The sequence below is a fragment of the Eptatretus burgeri genome, chromosome 3 (genome assembly GCF_056783735.1).
Source record: "Eptatretus burgeri isolate ZD-2024b chromosome 3, Ebu_testis_v1, whole genome shotgun sequence".
Taxonomy (NCBI): domain Eukaryota; kingdom Metazoa; phylum Chordata; class Myxini; order Myxiniformes; family Myxinidae; genus Eptatretus; species Eptatretus burgeri.
The window spans coordinates 28,032,982-28,055,865 of NC_140963.1; the positions used below are offsets into that span (position 1 = coordinate 28,032,982).

Here is a 22,884-nt window from a genome sequence, read left to right on the forward strand (position 1 = left end):
TCCACTTCAGACCACATCTCATGGCTATTGCTGTGACCACACCATCTGTCTTCTGTCGAAGTTGCATTAAAATGTATTAACCTGTTTCTTCCTCATGACAGAGGTAAGTCCTTCTCGAGGAAGTCACAGCTTCAATTGGTGGCAGAACAGGGCAACTTTTTATGAGATTGGATCTCACACCCATCCATTTGCGCAGACTCTGCTATCATAGTCTCCATCCGCTCCACGTGAGAAAGGGGCATGTCAAATATCATTAGTTGCCACTGAAGCTTCAGCACGACGACATGCTGGTAAATCCAAGCAATTGGAGAGGTATCTTCACAATAACGGTTATTTGGATGTAACTGTTCAGAAAGGGGGGTATATGTGACCACCAAGGTGTATGGGACAAAATTCCTACGCTGTGGGAGAATTCGTACATCACGTTTCCTAAGATAGTACTGTCTGACTTGTGTACCTTTCATGAAGTCGTTTAGAAGATTGGAAGTAGTTACAAACAGAATTGGAGAAAGAGTACAGCCCATGAAGAGTCTGATGGAGAATTTCTGCCAATCTGAAGTCCCGTCTCACAGAAAATCTCACAAGCAGGCCTGCATAATAGTTGTCCACGAGTGTCACAAGTGAATTTGGCAAATGGTGCCATCTCAACGCATATCTAATGACAGTGTGGGCTCCTGATCCATAAGCGTTGGCCATATTCAGCCATATGGCTGCTAGATTCTGTGGCATCCTTGGTTGACTCCCACAGTGTGGGAATGTGTTCCCATACACCTTGGTGGCCACATATACTCCCTTTCTGAACAGTTCCATTCAAATCACCATTATTGTGAAGCTACCTCTCAAATCGCTTCGCAGGAACAGCAAAAAAACATTTTTGCTTTCACATTGAGTCATGAAATTGGATGGAAATCTGTTACCCTATGTGTGTCTTATGTCTTGGATTTGGGTATATTTACGACCTCAGCTACTCTCCATTGTAGTGGGATCTTATTTTTTTTCTCTACACCATCACCATGAGGCTGCAGATTACCCTAACAAAACGAGCACATTTTGTTGTACATATTAGAGGATAATCCATTTTGGCTTGGAGATGAAGTGTTCCTCGTCTTTTGAAGAACATCTTTCAACTCCTTGAAAAAGGGCGCTTTATCAATGAAGGGCTCTGAAGGAGGTTCTGGCGGAAAGGGAGGTGGAATAGCTCCTTGCCATTTGTCAAAATCATCATTTGAAAAAGTTGAGTACGTGATACTAAGGTGCTGATTTAATTCCTCTTTCAAGTAGTTTAATTCCACCTTGCACTCTGGCTCAAGTTGGGCTTTAGCAGCCTTGTTGGGATCACACATGCATTTCCCTCTTGCAAATTTCCTCTCTTGCCTTATCTTGCATCTTCTCTCCTTCCTCCAAATTCCAAGAATTTCTGTATGCACCTTCTCACTCAAATCTTTTAACCACTCCTTCTCATGGTCAGATGCTATACGTAATTGCTAGCATAAGCTCTCTGTCCTGCTGGCGGAGTTGTTGTAGATGAAGTATCCTTCTACTGGGTAGTCGCTTCTGATAATGATGATGATTATCACATTTAACACCAAAACACTCCACAGCCATTGCATGCAGAGTATTGTCATATGTTCGTAACTTTTGTTCTGCAGATCCATTCATAAAGTACTTAACGTTTGTTGCAGCATCTTCATCAAAGTTTGTACATACACACACATCATTCGTTTTAGGCCATTTAATTACAGGGTGATGTTCTAATTATGCAAGACTCTCCAACTGGATCTCTGATAGCTTTCTGTTAGCAGTATGGTTTTCATTAAAGTTACCGTCATGCCTCGATTAACTATTGTTAGCTAACAATAAATGGTTCAGAGATTCACCACATCTTGTCTTACCTTCGTGAATCCTTCGTCCTCAATACCCCTCTAAACTGGCGATGACAACTTTTGCAAGTACTTCTATTTGCCGATGGATCCAAAAAGCTTAACTCATTATCAGTGTCCATTTCCTGTCATTATCCTTGAAATCATGCGACCTTGTTAACCCGGGCGATGTCCAAGACAGTGTGATTTTGTTCAAAATGTCATTCTTCATTGAAAGTAGTGCTGGCCTTTCCCAGCCATCCACAGTTTTTTTCCGTCGCCAGTTAGTCCATTCCTGACAGTCAACCATCCTTTCATCGCCATCGCTGGTCCATCAATCAGAAGTACATGTTTTGATACCCAAGGGCAAATAAAGTACACACACCATCAGGGAAGTACCATAATAAAAGGGGAGAGAACAAAAAATTCCAAAAAAACCCACCAAAAACACCCCTTAACAAGCAGATATCCACACTCTTCATCAACGGTCAGGGTGTGGTAAGATGTTAAAGGGATTCGTTCCTGAACCAGATGTGCTGAAACACGTCTGGTCCGAGCAGGACAAATCTTTAAACTGAACCTGTTACTTATGAGCACATATTACTTATGGTATTCATGTAATATATATGTATATTAATGATTTTAGGTGATGCTGACCTTTGACCTTTGAACAAAATGATTCATTTGCCTTCTCCATATTCTCATAATAAAGCTTTGTTGAAAATTTGATGACAAAAGCTCAAATGGTAAAAACGTTATGGCCCGGATAGACACGCAGATAGACAGACACACAGATGTACGCAAGGGATTGCAAAACCCTGTGTCCCGCTGCATGGGGGACAGGATAACAAAGCTTTACAATGAGAATATAGAGAAAACAAATTAAGAATTTGGTCAAAAGGTCAAAGGTATCGTTTAGCATGTGGAAGAAGAGGAAGTCTGAATACAAATCGGACGGGCTTTGCATTTTCATTTGCTTTCTAGTTGCACTTGTGTTGTTGACAACAAATCACGACAACCTCAACATACGATCTTCACAATACATATTACTCGATCACAGCAGTGTGTAAGCACCAAACTCACTTGAGGCCTGAACATGGAAGTGTTATCATAAACCTGTGAAAATAAATCTTTTTAATAAGAGCTGCACATGTAAACACTATAATAACTAGAGGGGGAGCACTCGGTAGAGTGCAAAACCTCCGCCGCCAATACTGCAAGGTCACTCAAGTGAACCTGATATCCTATTCATTCAATTTGACGTCAACAGTGCTCACAGAGTTATAGTTTGCAACTTTCCCTTTTACTTTTAACTTTTACATACTCAATTCATTCGTCATAACTAGATTCCTTGAGACAGAAATTGATTTTACGTGGGTATATCCACCTGAAGTTCCAAAATTAGCCGCAATTATAATTTTGGCGTGTTTTTTTTTGTTGGAAATCACTTAAAGCATGTAGAAATGCAAAAAAAATCGAAATTTTGTTGAAAAAAAAGTTACAAATTTTTTTTTTTCTCGAACAATTTTTTTTGGGGGGGAGGGGTGGAAATCACTTAAAAAATGTAGAAATGCAAAAAAAAAAAATTCAAATATTTTTTCAAAATGGCCGCCATAGCGGCCATATTGGACTTTGGACCAAGTCCAAAATCTAATGGCATGATCCTTGGACCAGACCTAATCCCTCCCACCAAGTTTCGTCGAAATCCGTCGAGTTTTTCCGTAATACTGTTCACAAACAAACAAACAAACAAACAGAAAGGGGTGAAAACAGTAACCTCTGATCTTCGATGGCAGAGGTTAATTAAATGTGTTGTTGACAACAAATCACTTCAACCTCAACATACGATCTTCACAATATGTATTACTCAATTTCTTCTGGGGAAAAAACTGCAAGCGGTGTATTAGCACTGCTTCCGGTTCCTTACTTCCAGTTTCGGTTTTTGAGCGACGGTGGTGTTTCCTCTTCATGGACTCTGTCAGCTTTCCTAAAGATAAGTTTTCCGGTCGTTTTTGTCATGTTTTTACTGTCATTTTTTGTCTCTGTCTTTACTGTGTGTTTCTCGTTTGGTCTTGTGTTAAAACCTGTGCTAATTGTGGAGTTTTCGTCATATTATCATATATCAGGTTTCACTGAAGCCGACCCCTCTTATCTTCCCTTTTGTGTGTGTGATCATGTTTAGAGAAAATTCTCCACTTTTCCCTACACCCTGCTTTGAACCCTCTCAACTATACCCTCTATTTCATGTCTTAAAATATAAAAAAAACATCCATCAAAAAAATACCTTTTACCTCACGTTGTACCCCACGTAATCCCACGTAATCACGTGACTTCCTGTACCGACACTTCTTCCTCTTTCTGCTGACCTGCCATCTATTTCTGCTAACCCACATTCACCATACAACTTCACAATTTTTAGAAGCGTCTCACGTCGCGAACGCTGCTCAGAGAGAGCTCGGCGTTGTTGTTGTTCTTGTTGTTCTTGTTGTTCTTGTTGTTCTTGTTGTTCTTGTTGTTCTTGTTGTTCTTGTTGTTCTTGTTGTTCTTGTTGTTCTTGTTGTTCTTGTTGTTCTTCTTGTTCTTCTTGTTCTTGTTGTTCTTCTTGTTCTTCTTGTTCTTCTTGTTCTTCTTGTTCTTCTTGTTCTTCTTGTTGTTGTTCTTCTTCTTGTTCTTCTTCTTCTTCTTCTTGCGAAGACAAAACCTTAACCTCTCGGACTCGGCTCTTGTATATACAAGATCCGGATCTCCTTAAATACTAAACACTTGTACACATCCTCACATTGAGGGTGCCTTTTGAGAGCGTCTATCATCAACTTTTAAATATATTCGGACATTTGCTTTAAAGTTTCGAAAAGTTCACGTTACTATTTAAAGATTATTCCATTTATCGTATTGTAATTTCGTAAATACATTATTTATTTCGTAAATACACTATATATCGTAAATACGTAAATACATTATGACGGGTCTCGCTATTGGCTTAATCAAGGCACGTGACGAAATATCAGAAGTTGTTGTTGTTTTTTTTTTTTTTAGCCGACAAAACCTTTAGGACGCTGCTCTTGGACACATTTGTCCTTGTTTTCTTCACCCTTTTCTCTACCTAATCTTACAAAAAAGCAACATATATATTCGTTCTGCATTTGCTGATACAAATTCACCAACACCTTCACGATTTTTCTTCATCCTTTTCTTTACCTAAACTTACATTATCTTAATGAAAAAATAAATAAATAAAAAGTCTTAAAATGTTCCAATTTTCTCCTTCACACGTGTGGTTCTCGTTACTGTATCATAATTCACGACTTTTTCTTCTTCAAAACACTGTTTTCAATCCGACCTTTCCTTCATTCTGTGTCTGAAAAGTCCAACTGTTACACCGTTTCTTTTCTCCATTCTCTGAATTCACCTTTAATGCATCCCTCACGTAATGTCTTTAATTGCATCTCTGACTTAAAAAAAAAAAATTAAATCCCAGTTTGCAATTCATGTTCGTGTTCAATCAATCGTCCCTTGTTTCCAAGTAACAACAAAAAGAACAACAAAAAGACTATTTTCGCCAAGTAACAAGAAAATGACGTCGTGCAGAGCACGATACTTGCAAAATCCACTCCCTCTCCAAAGGTTGCCATGGATGCATCAAATTGTCCATTTCATTAAGATTAAAATTGACAATCTTAATCAAAGCTCAGGTCAATTGGATGAAAATTGATAATTTTTCAGATTGAAATTGATGATTTTAGAAGTTTGACCTTGAGTTGACCTTTGACCTCAAATCATTGGTTTCCACATTCAGTGATGCAATATGCTAATCCTGTTCAACTTTCAAGTCAATCGGATGAAAAATGATGATTTTTAAAATTTGACTTTTTTCCTCAAAATCAATAGGCTTCTCAGTTGAGACGACCTCGACAACTTAGGAAAGTTTCATGATGATAGACACAATACACTAAGGAAGGTGGCTGTGAAGCTGGTGAAAAGTCGCCTGAAACCGGGTTCGCTCTCGCTTTTTCTCTCAAATTGGCAGAGTCGATCTCGTTTTTTGCTCGCCCGTTCGAAGAACAGAGAGCCATAGCGATACCCCCGGCGTGAGCGTGAGCATGGAAATGTTAAAGTTTTTGGTGCAAGTTATTTCCTTTCCAATGTTTTTATCTTCCACACTATGTTTCACTGATTATAATATACAAATACATATATTGCTTTAAAATTATTTGTATCAGACTTCACTGCAATGCTTTATAAAAAATATTATTAGACTAGTTTTACCTGTCGTCCTGCACTCGAGAAACCAAAGTACCACACAAAACCACACAAACCTTCACAAACACCACACACAATTGAGTCCTGGCGAGGGTCTGCAATCTCTGATTGCTCTTTTTATTGTTACTTTTGGTTGGAAGTGCTTTCTCCTTTAAAAAAAAAAAAATCAAAAAACAAATATATGTATATGTGTGTATATATATATATATATATATATATATATATATATATATATATATATATATATATATATATATATATATATATATACATAATAGTGGATCACGATTGCACACTGTGCAAGCAACTACTCAGGTGCATCCTACCTCCATACATAACACATGTTTATATATTTGATGAAGTGTATTGTGCTCGCATTCTGCAAACAGCTATATAACTTAAGAATTAGTGATGATAATGACCTATTTAATAAAATGTTTGCAGCTTCAGGAATTTTTAATGTACAGGGTGTTTCAAAAAAGTGGACTATTTGAGCAGCCTGAAATTCTGTAGTCTCTCATGCTATACCCTTCTCTCTTGCAGGTTATGGTGGTGGTGGTATGCCATTTCTAATAAGTACCGACGTTGTTTCTTTCTAACATTTCTAACAAGTAGTCAGCAGTACCCTACGTCAACTATGTTGTTTCGAGTGGTACAAAAACCGTATTGGTTCGAGGCCACCGATGGTAAGATGGTGGCAGTCATTGGCAAGTGGAACTGTGAGGTCTTATTCCACGCTGATCTCATTTAACTACCGTGTCCAAACCAACTCAGACTTGCATGGTTCATGCAGGATCACACCCCACTGCACACTGCAGGTGAAACCATTGACTTGCTCCACCAGCTATTTGGAAATCATGTCATCAGCCTGGGCACAGCACATAAGTGGGCACCTCACAGCCCGGATTTGAATCCATTGGATTTTTTTTATTTTGGTGTGCTGCCAAAGGTCAAGTTTACGCCAACAATCCTCACGCCGTGCCTGTCCCGAAGCAGGGGTGGAGGACTACCGTCAGGCGACCACTCCAGCCACTTGCGGATGAGTTGTAGAGAATTTCAGAGTCAGGATCAAAGCCTGCTTGAACAGAGGCAGAGCACACATTGAAAATGTCAATTACAAGCAGTATAACGAGTGATTTGAAAAAGGCATGGTGCATGCTTTCCATCAATGTATCACTGAACTTGCTTCCTTTTGTAATTTTTCTCCAATAAAACATCCAAATAGTCCCCTATTTTTGAAACACCCTGTATATACAGCAAAAGTTATCGAATAAAGAGGAACATTTTAGCATTGCTTTGCAACCAGTGACAGTCGAAGCTTCATTGTGTTGGTTCATGTGTCCTGCAATGAGCAGACCATGGCTCCACTGGCAGACTTTCATTAATGGATATTTTCGTTTTTCCTGGGATATTGGCCTGGAGTTGCATCAGTCGGCTAAATCTCAGTTTTATACCCCACCTCGAAAGTACTAAACATTCATAGCAGTTAGTGACTCAGTGGGGTAAGAAAGAGCTTTATGAATAAAAACAACAACAACAAATATATATATATATATATATATATATATATATATATATATATACACATATAATATATAAATACATATATTATATACACTGTTGTACACAAAACAGTTCTGTTGTAAACAAAACAGTTCTTGGAGCAGCCAGGTACAATAGAAAGGCTCTTCTGGCTGAAAAGTTGCATAAACTCCACCTATTAGGCATGAGCTTCACAGAGCTACAGCCAGCCCCCTACCTCTTTGCTCCCGACTTAATGTCTTGTAGGGTTTGACCAGTTCACTCCAGGAAGGAGCTTCTGCTCTGTGCTGATGAGGGCCAACAAGCCTGAAACACATGTCTGTGGATATTCCCTCTCTGGGGTGGACTCGTCTGTAAAATTGAAAATTAAATTCTCTTCCTGGTATTCGCTGCAGGAAAATCCTACAAAGATGTCGGGGGCTGGAGGTCTGCTCATTTGGTATCTAATCGGTGGAGCCAATGCAACTGTTTTGCCAGAAGATCCTTTTTTGATTAAATTGTACCTGGCTGCTCCCAGAACTGTTTTGTGTCCAACATAAAGCTAATGTGTGGCTGGCATTTCCTGTTGGTCGTGATGCATGCACAAATATCAGGAATGGTACTTGCTGTGGCACACTCACCAAGTGGCTTAATCACTCAGGCATGCACTCCAACAAAAAGGTTGATAAAGAACGGCTGGCTTGGCAAGCGATAGCAAGCTGCTTGGAAATGGAACACTTCAACATGGCATTTTTTTTCCAAGGGGGAAAAAAGGCAATAAAACAAGGGTGGGAAAAGGCAATAAAACATGGGCATTCCTCCGGATTTTTTGTCGTCAAGTCAAAAGCATCATCGACGAAGTGAGTGCGAAAATAACATTGAGTCCTCTTTTGGGCTTGTTTGGGCAAAAACGACACGGCGCCCTCTTTTTGGGGCGTTTTGAGCCTCAATATTTTTTGTTCCCCGGGCGCCAAAAAAAACTCGTAATTCCACCTCTGTACTTACTACTGTGATGGGGTTTCATCTGGCCATATACTGTTTATACAGTGTATATATATATATATATATATATATATATATATATATATATATATATATATATATATATATATATATATATATATATATATATATATATATATATATATATATATATATATATGTCTATCTATCTATCTATGTATAATTCCAGCAATGTGTGTGTGTGTGTGTGTGTGTGTGTGTGTGTGTGTGTGTGTGTGTGTGTGTCTGTCTGTGACCGTTGTTTCTCGAGAACCACTGGTCCGATATAATTGAAACTTGCCAGGTATATTGCTGGGGCCCTGTGGATGTGCCTTTTCAAGGTTTGATATTAATCGGACAAGTGATTCCCAAGTTATGGCCATTTATTTACCAAACCAATGACAAGACACATTGCTGCGTAGGCGTGGCCGATGGGGAAGAGAACCTCAGCCGCGTTCCCCATTACGGGTTACAACGTACGGACTTCCGGAAAGTGATGACTTCATGTATTCTCATAATATCTCGATTTCTTATGCGCATTTATAGATAAACACAATGCCCCAATCCAGTCGTTGTTTACGAGAATGAAGGAACGGCCTGTGTGATTGTTTCTGGCTCGCGGTTTGAAAGTTTTTTTTTGCACGTACGGCAACGCACTAGTGTATATATATATATATATATATATATATATATATATATATATATATATATATATATATATATATATATATATATATATATATATATATCAAAAGGAGCACCAATGACCCTAAATGTGTCATATGACGCTGATGTCATGTGCAATAATTATGCCAACACATCACTTCCAAACTAGGATGGCATCAGTGTAGCACTCTGGTTTTTGAAGACCGAGATTTATGGTCACAAATAAATGAAAGCAGAGTCGCTGATCCAGATTTTGCCCTTATTATTATGGGCTCGTCAGGAGGCCATGCTGCCAAATCGTTCATTTTTGACAATTTCAAGCTGGTTAAGTAAAAATCAAACCCCATAGCTTGATGAGGCAACAAGGCCTGAGTGCCACACGTATACCACCGCAGTTCGGAAGTGATGGAACTTAATAACTAGACATAGCTGGCTACAAAATAAAGTTCATATCAACTGGTAATGGGGATCTCAACAGGGAGCATGTATGACAGGCACCCCTGTTGGTGAGGACACCAGCGGAAAGTGCTCGTGAGGAACAGGGGTTCATGATCCCCATTACAGTCTAGAAGTGCTCGTCGTTATTCTCATACCTTGCATTCCCTGCATCACAAGCCAGGGATTCAGAGGAATGTGAACAAGCCGATATTGTTTCTTATTTTTGTTAAACATATAATACGGAATGTCTGGGATGCATTTTTTTTGTGCTTTTATTTCAATGTTTCAACAAAAATGGTGTAATCGGACTTATAAATAACCTGTGACAAGCACCATGTGTACATATTCGTTTTATTGGTTGAAACATCTTGGTTTCAGGATGAACACTCATTGCCAAACCAGACACATGTTTTACAATGAGATACAGACAATTGTACAAAACCATCTTCACTCTCGGATACAAAATGGTCAAAATAACTTCACACAACCACATGTATTCTCTTGGCTGCAGCAAGAATGGGAGTTCTGTTGAGGTTTGCTTGAGCTATTGCCATATTAGCTTTATATTCTAAAAGATGCCATTCAAATATACAAGTATGATAAAAAAAAATTGTATTCAGGTACATTCCCACAATATTCTCGTTCTCCATTCATTGTAAAAAAACACAATTATTACAATGTAATTAGCACTATTTTATAAAGGTAGTTTGTTGATATTTTTGGAAATGAGATTGCGATGTTGAACTCGCAGAGATTGTAAAATGTGAAAACCACAGAGCAAATTGACTTGGAGTTTTTTTACTCATTTTTTCTTTTTCTATTTAAGGACCTTGGCTCATGAAGGGGTTAACAACAATGGAAGGCAGGTTTACATACCACCATTGGGTGTGGGTATGTGTTGGGGGTGGGGGGGAGGTGGTGGAGGGGTGTCCATCAACAAAGAGTGAAGGAGGAAAGACACAACAGCATATTTGTAAAAATCCACTGTGCAGGCTGGAGTTCCTCAAGGTAGCGTTCTGGGCCCTGTTCTTTTTCTGGTTTTCATCAATGATCTCTCGGACTCTCTGGAAAATCCTCTATTTCTCTTTGCCGATGACTCCACCCTCTGCCGTACCATCTGTCATCCCTCAGACCGGCAAGCAGCAGCTTCTTCGCTCACTGCAGATCTGGATAAAATCACAAACTGGTCCAACACGTGGAACATGTCTTTCAATCCACACAAATCTCACACTCTCACTATGTCTCTTCGAAAGGACCGTTTACAAAACCCCCCCATCCACTTTCTCAACAATCCTCTGGAAGAAGTGTTTTCTTTCAAGCTTCTGGGTCTCACTATCTGCCATGACCTTTCCTGGGAAAGTCACATTTCCAACCTCGCCTCAAAAGCCAGTCGCCGACTGAGAATCCTCCGTCGTGCAAAGTCCTTCCTCGGCCCTCTTGAGCTCCTGACTACTTACAAAGCTTTTGTCCGTAGCCTGATGGAGTACTGCTCTCCCCTCTGGGCTGGTGCTCCTGCCTCCCACCTTTCTCGACTTCACGCTGTCGAAACCAGGGCTTTTAAGATCATTGGCATCTCCCGCAATGAAGCTGAGTCTTTGGGCCTCTCACTCAATCACCGCAGGTTGGTCGGTGGTCTTTCTGTCTTCTACCGACTCCTCTCCAGCCTTGCCCCCCTGCTCTCTCTGCGATTTGTCCCAACCACATTTGCACAGGGCGCTCAAGGTCCGCCAACAACCGCGTTCTGGTAAAACTACCAAAATCACGAAGCGCTGCTCAGGTTCACTCTTTCATTGCTCTTTTTCCCGCCTTTGGAATAAACTTCCTCACTCTATTCTTTCCCATTCTTCCCTCCAGGCTTTCAAAACAGCTGTTCACCACCACCTCTTATCTTCCCCCATCCAAATCCTCGATCTTTTCTACCCCCGATAATCCACCCAAGCCCACTTCCTTCAATTCTCCTGCTTTCCTTCCTGAAAGTCCCTGTAATGTCCATCTTCTCCTCGCCATGTTCCCCGTCCCATCCCCATCCCTCTCCCTTCCACAGTTCACCTGTGTCTGTTCCCCAATGTTTTGTCCCTTCCACTCCCACCCCTCTTGTCTCATGCCTCCTTGCTGTGAGTTGTGTGTTAGCTCTCATACGAGCCTCGACCAAGGTATACAAAAAAAAAAAAAAAAAAAAAAAAAAAAACAGCACTCGGGAGAGCGCGTATCTTCACCAGGTGAAACAGTTTATGTTTTGTTTCCCACTGATAGGCTGCATCTGGATTCGGACCTGAACCAAAATTTAATCAGCTTGCTGTTGTCACCTAACCATCCACCTAACCATTTGTTGTCACCTAACCATTTGTTGTCACCTAACCATTTGAATTCATCCACCAAGTTTAGTCTGAATCTATCCAAAACTTTTAAAGATAATTTGTTCACAAACACACAGACAAACAAATAAGAAGAAGATGTCATGCAAAGCATGACACTTGCAAAATCCATAAAACAAATGTGACCTCAAAAATAATTGTTGGTTGAATTCAAATACCAAATATGTAAATCCTTTTCAAATTTCAAGTGGATCGGATGAAAATTTACAATTTTAGAAATTCGGCCGATATTGACCTTTTGGCCTATGTGGACCTCCAAAATAATTGGCTAGTTGAATTCAGTGACCTGATATATATATATATATATATATATATATATATATATATATATATATATATATATATATATATATATATATATATATATATATCCTCTTCAAATTTCAAGTCAATCGGATGAAAATTGAGGATTTTAGAAACACCAATTTAGTAGTTGACCTTGGGACTATGTTGACCTTTTGGTCCATGTTGACCTCAAAAATAAATGGCTATTTTAATTCATTGACACAAAATATAAATCCTATTCAAATTTCAAGTCAATCGGATGAAATTTGAGGAATTTGAAAACCTCACCTAAGTTGTTGACCTTTGGCCATTGTTGACCTTTTGGTCTATGCCAGTGGTTCCCAAACTTTTTTGTCCATGACCCAAAATTTGAAATCACATTTGCCTCACAACCTAAATGATACTGGTACCTAGTGTACCTATGATAAAAATTGTCAGAGAAAATGCTTTTGACATGAAACCCCCCCTCAAAAACTGAGATTTTGAGGGGGGGGTTCAAGTTTGGGTCACGACCCTGGGTTTGGGAACCCCTGGTCTATGCTGACCTCAAAATAATTGGCTGGTTGAATTCAGTGATCTGAAATATAAATCCTCCTCAAATTTAAAGTCAATCAGATGAAAATTGAGGATTTTCGAAATCTCACCTAAGTTGTTGACCTTTGGCCTATGTTGACCTTTTGACCTTTGACCTCAAAAACAATAAGCTTCTTCCTTATGAAAATTCTACCATGTGGTGAAGTTTCGTGAAGATTGGTTTAAAATTGTGACCTGTAGGCAACACACAGACAGACAGACGGACAAACAGACAGAATAACAAAATCGACTGACCAATATACTTGAAAAATCTTTGATTTTGCAAGTTACAAGAAAAATATGTCATACAGAGCACGATACTCGTCTCCAAAGGTTGCCATGGATACATCAAATTGTCTATTTCATTAAGATTAAAATTGACAATCTTAATCAAAGCTCAGGTCAATTGGATGAAAATTGATTATTTTTCAGATTGAAATGATGATTTTAGAAGTTTGACCTTGAGTTGACCTTTGACCTTCTGACCTCAAGTCGTTGGTTTCCCAATTCAGTGACGCAATATGCTAATCCTGTTCAACTTTCAAGTCAATTGGATGAAAAATGATGATTTTAGAAATTCGACTGTTTTTCCTCAAAATCAACAGGCTTCTCAGTTGAGATGACCTTGACAACTTGGTAAAGTTTCATGATGATTGGTATCGAATTGTGACCTGCAGGTGATTGACAAACAAACAAGAAGACTTCATGCAAAGCACGATACTTTCAAAATTCACGACCCTCTCCAAAGTTTGCCATGGATACATCAAATTTTCCATTTCGTTAAGATTAAAATTGACAATCTTATTCAATGCTCAGGTCAGTTGGATGAAAATTGATTATTTTTCAGATTTAATTTGATGATTTTAGAAGTTTGACCTTGAGTTTACCTTTGACCTTTTGACCTTAAAATAGTTGTTTCCAAATTTAGTGATGCACTCACTATACAATTGCGATTTAATTTTCAGTTTAATCGGATGAAAATTGATGATTTTTTTTCAGTTGAAAATTGATGATTTTAGTAGTTTGACCTTGAGGTGACCTTTGCCCTTTTGACATCAGAAATAGTTGATTTCGAAAATTCAGTGATGGACTGTGCAATTGCTGCTTCGTTTTCAGGTTAATCGGATGAAAATTGATCATTTTTCAGATTGAAATTGATGATTTTAGAAATTTGACCTTGAGTTGACCTTTGTCCTTTTGATCTCAAATATAGTTGGTTTCCCAATTCAGTGATGGACTATGCAAATCCTTTTCAAATTTCAAGTCAATCGGATGAAAAATGACGACTTCAGAAATCTGACCTTTAACCGCAAAATCAATGGCCTTTCCATTGAGACCACCTCTACAATTTGGTAAAGCTTTGTGAAGATCGGTTTGAAATTGTGGCCTGTAGGTGATTCACAGACAAACAGACAGACAGACAGAATAACAAAAATAGACTGACTAATCCTGTTCAGATACTTGAAAAATCTTCGATTTTGAAAGCAACAAGAAAACAAAGGGGTGAAAACAACTTCCACACACCTTCAGCATCGGAGGCATTTATCGTCTCCAGATCCTGATCAGGGTCTTCACCAAAATCTAATCAATTCGTCCTTGTCACACATGCAACCTATCCACCAAATTTCGTCCGAATATGTCCATAACCTTTTGAGATATCCTGCTCACAGACAGACAGATGGACAGAGAAACACAGACAGACAGATGGACAGAGAAACAGACAGGGGTGAAAAACAACCTCAGTCGACTCATACTGGTGGAGGTACCAAACTCACTTTAGTTTCTCTCATCGTTGTAAAAGAAAACTTAAAAAAAGTAATCAAAGTTTCATTCAAGTGTATCCTGTACTGAAACATTTTCTGTTACTTTCATCTTCCCAAAATGTCTGGGATGCTTCCTTCCATCGAGGTCACCGTGGGAAGAGTTGAAGGCTGTACGACGGGCAAGGGAGCAACATTGCTCATTCAATCTCCAAGGAGGTCAGCATCTTGCATGGCCATGATAACATTGTGCTTTAGAGTAGATGATAAAAGCTTTGCAGCATGGTCAGTTCTTTAAATGTAAAAGCAAGAAAAAGGACAAATCAAGCTGCCTTAGAGAGAGTTCAGTGGAGAGCTACGAGATTAATTCTGGGGTTAGCTCGATTGAGCAATGAGCAGCAGCTGGAAGGAGGCAGGACTTTACACCAGGGGTTCCCAACTGTTTTGGCTGCACGTTCCACTTGGGCATTCTCGTGTTGTGGAGACGTACCACCAATCAGCGAGGGGTTAGAAATTCATGAAAATTTGAAATTATTGATAAATTTATTTATTTTCAACCAGCTTTTTGGAATGAAAAATACTCAAAACATTCGCCAAACTTAACAACACAGGTCATGGGAAATTTGAGCTTGTTTTTTTTGCGAACAGGATCATCAATGCGCGGGGCGATTTTTGTGGCAACACATCTCGGATCATATTGTGGGCTTCTCAGCCTCGATCTGTGTTTAGTTTTGATGCCCAACGACAATGAAAACATTGATTCACATCACCACACAGTTGGAAATAACAGCAGCGCTCGAAGAGCAGGTTCCGCGACTCTTTCAGAGGACTTCAGCATGCAGAACCAAAAGTTACACAAAGTCTTCTCACGGTATACCTCCCGCGCGGTTTCATCGTGCTGGAGGTTCATCAGGTCCTCCTGCATTCCATTTCCTGCCGGTAACTCTTTAGGTGAGGCCCCAAAATGGTTGTACAGGAAACGAACGTCCTCCTCATTGAAGTCTGGGAAGTATCCTTTTATTTCCACCTTCAGCTTGCCAAGATGCTCACAGGCCAGAGCTCTGAAGTTCTCAGAGGACGTACAATCCAATTTCAGAACTTCTGACAGTTGCAAACATGGCGAATACGCCAGCCTGAATGATCATTCTCCACAATCGAAGTTTTACGAGAAATGCTCTGAGCTTCAACATGAATTCGCAAACCATCGTCTCGGTCCCTTGAAGACTCCGGTTGAACCCGTTGAGGGTATCGGGGATATCGACAAGGTCGGTGAGACGGAGAACGAAGGAACGATCCTCCAGGGTGGTTACAAAATCGTTACACTTGCCGCTACGATTGAAGAACTCCAGTAGCGCGTGCCGCGGCTTGAAGATGCATTTTGTGACGTTTCCACTGGAGAGCCAGCACGCTTCCATATGGAAGAGGAGTACGCTGTGCTCAGCTCCTAAATCCTCACACAGCAATGTGAACAGCCGAGTACCGAGGGCACTTGATTTCACGTTGTTCATCATTTTGACCACCAACGACAGCACGCTTCCCAGTGCCTTCAGAAGTACCTTGCATGACAGAGCAACCCGATGAATGATACGGTGCATAGATACAGCATGCGGAGCCACTTCCTTGACACGAACTTGAAAACCAGATTTCCATCCCAAATTTGCTGGTGCACCGTCCGTGGTACAGCCTTTCAAGTCGGTCCATTTCAAGCCATGCCTCTTGAAAAATGAATCCACGGCATGGAAGACCTCATCGGCTTTGGTGGTGGCTTTCAATGCACCATTGAACAGGAATTCGTCTTTCAAGCTATCCTTTCCAACATACTGGACAAATACAAGAAGCTGTGAACAATTTGCCACATCTGTGGACTCATCAGGCTGTATGGCGAATCCAACTGGAGATTCGGGAATCTCACCGACGACCTGCTCCAAAATATCCAAGGACACATTTCTTTGATTGGGCGCTGCACTGTGTTGATGGAGAGCGAAATTTGGTTCAGTTTCTTTGCAGCATCATTTCCAACGACAGAACGCACCATTTATTTGGCTGCCAGCAGGATGAGATGTTCTCCAATAGTATGTGGTTTCTTCTGCTTGGCAATCATGAGCGCGACCTCAGATGAAGCCTTCACTGCTGCGTCAGGTTGTTGGTGAAAGCTCCCACCTGAATCGAGTTGTTGGTTCTTGAGGCATGTCTCTTGCCGCTTGAAAAATTCAAGATCTCCGTTCTTATCACCAGGGCGAGCTTTCTCCAGATGCTGGGAGTGAAGGCTTGGCTTTAATGAGTCGCTGCCGAGTGTGTTCAGGCAAAGCACACATTGTGGGACTTCAGCGTCGTTGGTGAGAATTGAAGTGAAACCAAATTTCAAGTAATCCTCCGAATACTTGTGTTTGGGCTTGCTCATGATGCTCCCGGCTGTGATGTGAAAGATGTAATGATATGAGATAATGAAATGAAATAACGGAAATAAATAAATAAATGAAATATCAGGGGAAAAGGTGTCGACGTCACGCACCAAAATGAAGATAAAATTCTGTTACGGGACTCTCAATAGTAACGGCAATGCCCGATTTCAATATTACGCTCAAAAAATAAATAAATAAATAACAAACACAAAAAAGCACACACAAATAAACAAGCTATCACCTGCTATCCCAGGGAAAAAAAACCCAAAGCACAATTACACACAACCAATGTGCACACCAGCCAGGACACACCCACGCGAACCACGAGGTTGCTACATTTCCCGTACTGAATGACATTGTGGCACAAAACCGTTCAACACGTCGAAAAATCAAACCCACAACTATTCCGTCCACTACCGTACATCGTCGTGAAATAGTGAGCGTCGGCGGAAGCCACTTCCAACCACAGAAAAAGGAAAAGTGAAAAAGAGCACACACACCAAGGTCATACAATGCCAGACATGGGTTTCCAAGGTCTCCATGTACCACCTGAAAACTTGAAATGCTCCACCGGTTGGGAATCCCTCCTCTATACGTCATAATGGAGACAGTTACGAGGGGGAGTTGATAGAGATATTCAAGATAATGAATGGTCGAGACAAGATAAGTACAGAAGAGTTTTTCAGCAGAATACACGGTTATGGGACCGGGTGATACAGCTTGAGAGTAAAGAAGAGGAGAGATGGTGCAGTAACAAGGCAGGAGTCTTTCAATTGGTTAGTAGTTAATGCATGGATTGGTCTCCCTGGAAAAGTAGTGGCGGTAGAAAGATTACGTCGGTTTAAATTGGAATTCGATGGGTACCCAGATGTGTTTGAGTCGCCAAAGGACATGTATGGTGGATTTTTTTTGATGCTTCTGATGATGTCTCATCACGGCTGGGGATGACATCAAAGAGCCGACCGATGCCGACGTCCGATGAAGATCTTGAAGCTGGCTCGGAAAGAAACAGGGTACCCACTGAGTCGTTGGAGCGTGTTGTCGACACGTTTTGGAAGTGACTCCGATGCTTTTCATCTTGAAGCCCAACTCTCGACTCAAGAATCTTCAACACCGCAATATTGATCCTGCTATTCCCAAGATCATCAATGTCCATCGCTTCCACAGATATGAAAATAATGATCCCCCAAAGTGGTGAAGTGTTGTAAGCTGGACCTCGTCCATCCAGCTACATCGGCGACTGCGGAGCGTGCCTTCACGAGACGTTGGCAGGTGAAATCCTACTTGCAATCCACTATGACACATCATCGTTTGAACTCCTTGATGATTCTGTCCATGTGCAAGCAGATGCTAGATGCCAAAGCCTCTTGAATACGGTCACGGTTTGTCTCTCAACTTTACCCTGAATTCCCTGGTCCCTGGTCACGGATCACGTGTGACATGTCAAGCTTGCACAAAGCTGTGCACCAAACTCAGGTCCCTGGCGAGTATCGATTGCCTGCTTGCATGAGCTTGGTCACAGTTGTTCCACACGAGGCTTTCACACCCTCTCATGTTCCCAGTTATAATCCTCGGTAGAGACGCAATGGAGACAAAAATGAGCTTTTTCTAAATCTCCGACGAAGGGTAAGGCCTGAATTATCAACTTCACTTTCATTCACAGAGGATCAATTGCTATTTAAAGGATTTATTTCTTTGTTGAAAGGACCTGAGCACCTTGCTGGATTTGAAACCCATGATCTTTCGATTACCGGCGAAGTGTTCATTCAACTTGACCACGGCCTATCGTACCATGGGAGGGAGGGTTACACCAGCTCCCACACCTTCCAGGTCTTGGGCTCTTACCTTCTGGAAGGTAGAAAAAAAATTGGAGAAAAAACATAAAATAAAGATGACTATGACTATGAGACTTTGGTAAAACTTTTACTAAAGTGTCGTAGTGTCTTTCGTAAATCAACATTACATAATATATTAATAAACAATTGTTAGACGCGCAACAACAACAACTAGGACAGCATTTGGTAGAGCGCTTACCTTCGCCAGGCTGAACAGTTCACGTTTTGTATGAACAGATTGGCCGGATCTGCATCCGGATCGTGACCAAAATCGAATCGGCTCGTAGTTGTCACCTTCTGAACTCCTCTTCCAAGTTTTGTCATAAATCGTCCACAACTTTTTGAACTATTCTTCGATACATTAGCATCGTTTTTGGCCCAATCTCTCAATGGTGAAGAATCACTGAATTTTTTTTTTTTTAAATAATTCTCGGATCTGGATCTGGATTCCGATCTTCACCAAAATCGAATCAATTAGTCCTTCTCAGACCCATAACTTGTCCACAAAGTTTCGTCCGAATCCGTCAACAACTTTTCGAGATGTCCTGCTTACAGACAAACAGACAGACAGAAAAGGGGTGAAAAAACATCACGTCTGTCTCTCTTCGATGGTGGAGGTAATGACATCAACACTTATTCCAACCAATTAAACCATGACATCATGGTGGAGGTAATGGCATCAACACTTATTCCAACCAATTAAACCATGACATCATAGTGGAGGTAATGACATCAACACTTATTCCAACCAATTAAACCATGACATCATGGTGGAGGTAATGACATCAACACTTATTCCAACCAATCAAACCATGACATCATGGTGGAGGTAATGAGATCAACACTTATTGCATCCAATCAAAGCATGACATCATGGTGGAGGTAATGGCATCAACACTTATTCCAACCAATTAAACCATGACATCATGGTGGAGGTAATGAGATCAACACTTATTCCAACCAATTAAACCATGACATCATGGTGGAGGTAATGGCATCAACACTTATTCTAACCAATCAAACCATGACATCATGGTGGAGGTAATGGCATCAACACTTATTCCAACCAATTGAACCATGACATCATGGTGGAGGTAATGACATCAACACTTATTCCAACCAATTAAACCATGACATCATGGTGGAGGTAATGACATCAACACTTATTCCAACCAATTAAACCATGACATCATGGTGGAGGTAATGGCATCAACACTTATTCCAACCAATTGAACCATGACATCATGGTGGAGGTAATGGCATCAACACTTATTCTAACCAATTAAACCATGACATCATGGTGGAGGTAATGGCATCAACACTTATTCTAACCAATCAAACCATGACATCATGGTGGAGGTAATGGCATCAACACTTATTCCAACCAATTGAACCATGACATCATGGTGGAGGTAATGGCATCAACACTTATTCTAACCAATTAAACCATGACATCATGGTGGAGGTAATGGCATCAACACTTATTCTAACCAATCAAACCATGACATCATGGTGGAGGTAATGACATCAACACTTATTCCAACCAATTAAACCATGACATCATGGTGGAGGTAATGACATCAACACTTATTCCAACCAATTAAACCATGACATCATGGTGGAGGTAATGACATCAACACTTATTCTAACCAATTAAACCATGACATCATGGTGGAGGTAATGGCATCAACACTTATTCTAACCAATCAAACCATGACATCATGGTGGAGGTAATGACATCAACACTTATTCCAACCAATTAAACCATGACATCATGGTGGAGGTAATGACATCAACACTTATTCCAACCAATTAAACCATGACATCATGGTGGAGGTAATGGCATCAACACTTATTCTAACCAATCAAACCATGACATCATGGTGGAGGTAATGGCATCAACACTTATTCCAACCAATTGAACCATGACATCATGGTGGAGGTAATGACATCAACACTTATTCCAACCAATTAAACCATGACATCATGGTGGAGGTAATGACATCAACACTTATTCCAACCAATTAAACCATGACATCATGGTGGAGGTAATGGCATCAACACTTATTCCAACCAATTGAACCATGACATCATGGTGGAGGTAATGGCATCAACACTTATTCTAACCAATTAAACCATGACATCATGGTGGAGGTAATGGCATCAACACTTATTCTAACCAATCAAACCATGACATCATGGTGGAGGTAATGACATCAACACTTATTCCAACCAATTAAACCATGACATCATGGTGGAGGTAATGACATCAACACTTATTCCAACCAATTAAACCATGACATCATGGTGGAGGTAATGGCATCAACACTTATTCTAACCAATCAAACCATGACATCATGGTGGAGGTAATGGCATCAACACTTATTCCAACCAATTGAACCATGACATCATGGTGGAGGTAATGGCATCAACACTTATTCTAACCAATTAAACCATGACATCATGGTGGAGGTAATGGCATCAACACTTATTCTAACCAATCAAACCATGACATCATGGTGGAGGTAATGACATCAACACTTATTCCAACCAATTAAACCATGACATCATGGTGGAGGTAATGACATCAACACTTATTCCAACCAATTAAACCATGACATCATGGTGGAGGTAATGACATCAACACTTATTCTAACCAATTAAACCATGACATCATGGTGGAGGTAATGGCATCAACACTTATTCTAACCAATCAAACCATGACATCATGGTGGAGGTAATGACATCAACACTTATTCCAACCAATTAAACCATGACATCATGGTGGAGGTAATGACATCAACACTTATTCCAACCAATCAAACCATGACATCATGGTGGAGGTAATGAGATCAACACTTATTGCATCCAATCAAAGCATGACATCATGGTGGAGGTAATGGCATCAACACTTATTCCAACCAATTAAACCATGACATCATGGTGGAGGTAATGAGATCAACACTTATTCCAACCAATTAAACCATGACATCATGGTGGAGGTAATGGCATCAACACTTATTCCAACCAATTGAACCATGACATCATGGTGGAGGTAATGACATCAACACTTATTCCAACCAATTAAACCATGACATCATGGTGGAGGTAATGACATCAACACTTATTCCAACCAATTAAACCATGACATCATGGTGGAGGTAATGACATCAACACTTATTCTAACCAATTAAACCATGACATCATGGTGGAGGTAATGGCATCAACACTTATTCCAACCAATTGAACCATGACATCATGGTGGAGGTAATGGCATCAACACTTATTCTAACCAATTAAACCATGACATCATGGTGGAGGTAATGGCATCAACACTTATTCTAACCAATCAAACCATGACATCATGGTGGAGGTAATGACATCAACACTTATTCCAACCAATCAAACCATGACATCATGGTGGAGGTAATGGCATCAACACTTATTCTAACCAATCAAACCATGACATCATGGTGGAGGTAATGGCATCAACACTTATTCCAACCAATTAAACCATGACATCATGGTGGAGGTAATGACATCAACACTTATTCCAACCAATGAAACCATGACATCATGGTGGAGGTAATGACATCAACACTTATTCCAACCAATCAAACCATGACATCATGGTGGAGGTAATGGCATCAACACTTATTCCAACCAATTGAACCATGACATCATGGTGGAGGTAATGACATCAACACTTATTCCAACCAATGAAACCATGACATCATGGTGGAGGTAATGACATCAACACTTATTCCAACCAATTCAACCATGACATCATGGTGGAGGTAATGACATCAACACTTATTCCAACCAATTAAACCATGACATCATGGTGGAGGTAATGGCATCAACACTTATTCCAATTAAAGTATGACATCATGGTGGAGGTAATGGCA

General features: G+C 40.3%; 1 protein-coding gene and 1 pseudogene across 13 annotated transcripts in view; both read right to left on the reverse strand.

Annotated features, from left to right (window-relative positions):
• Nucleotides 1-22,884, reverse strand: part of GULP1 (GULP PTB domain containing engulfment adaptor 1) — a 356,627-nt gene that overhangs the window by 25,981 nt on the left and 307,762 nt on the right. The gene's annotated exons all lie outside the window — the stretch shown is intronic.
• LOC147029602 (zinc finger BED domain-containing protein 5-like) lies at nt 132-17,140 on the reverse strand (annotated as a pseudogene).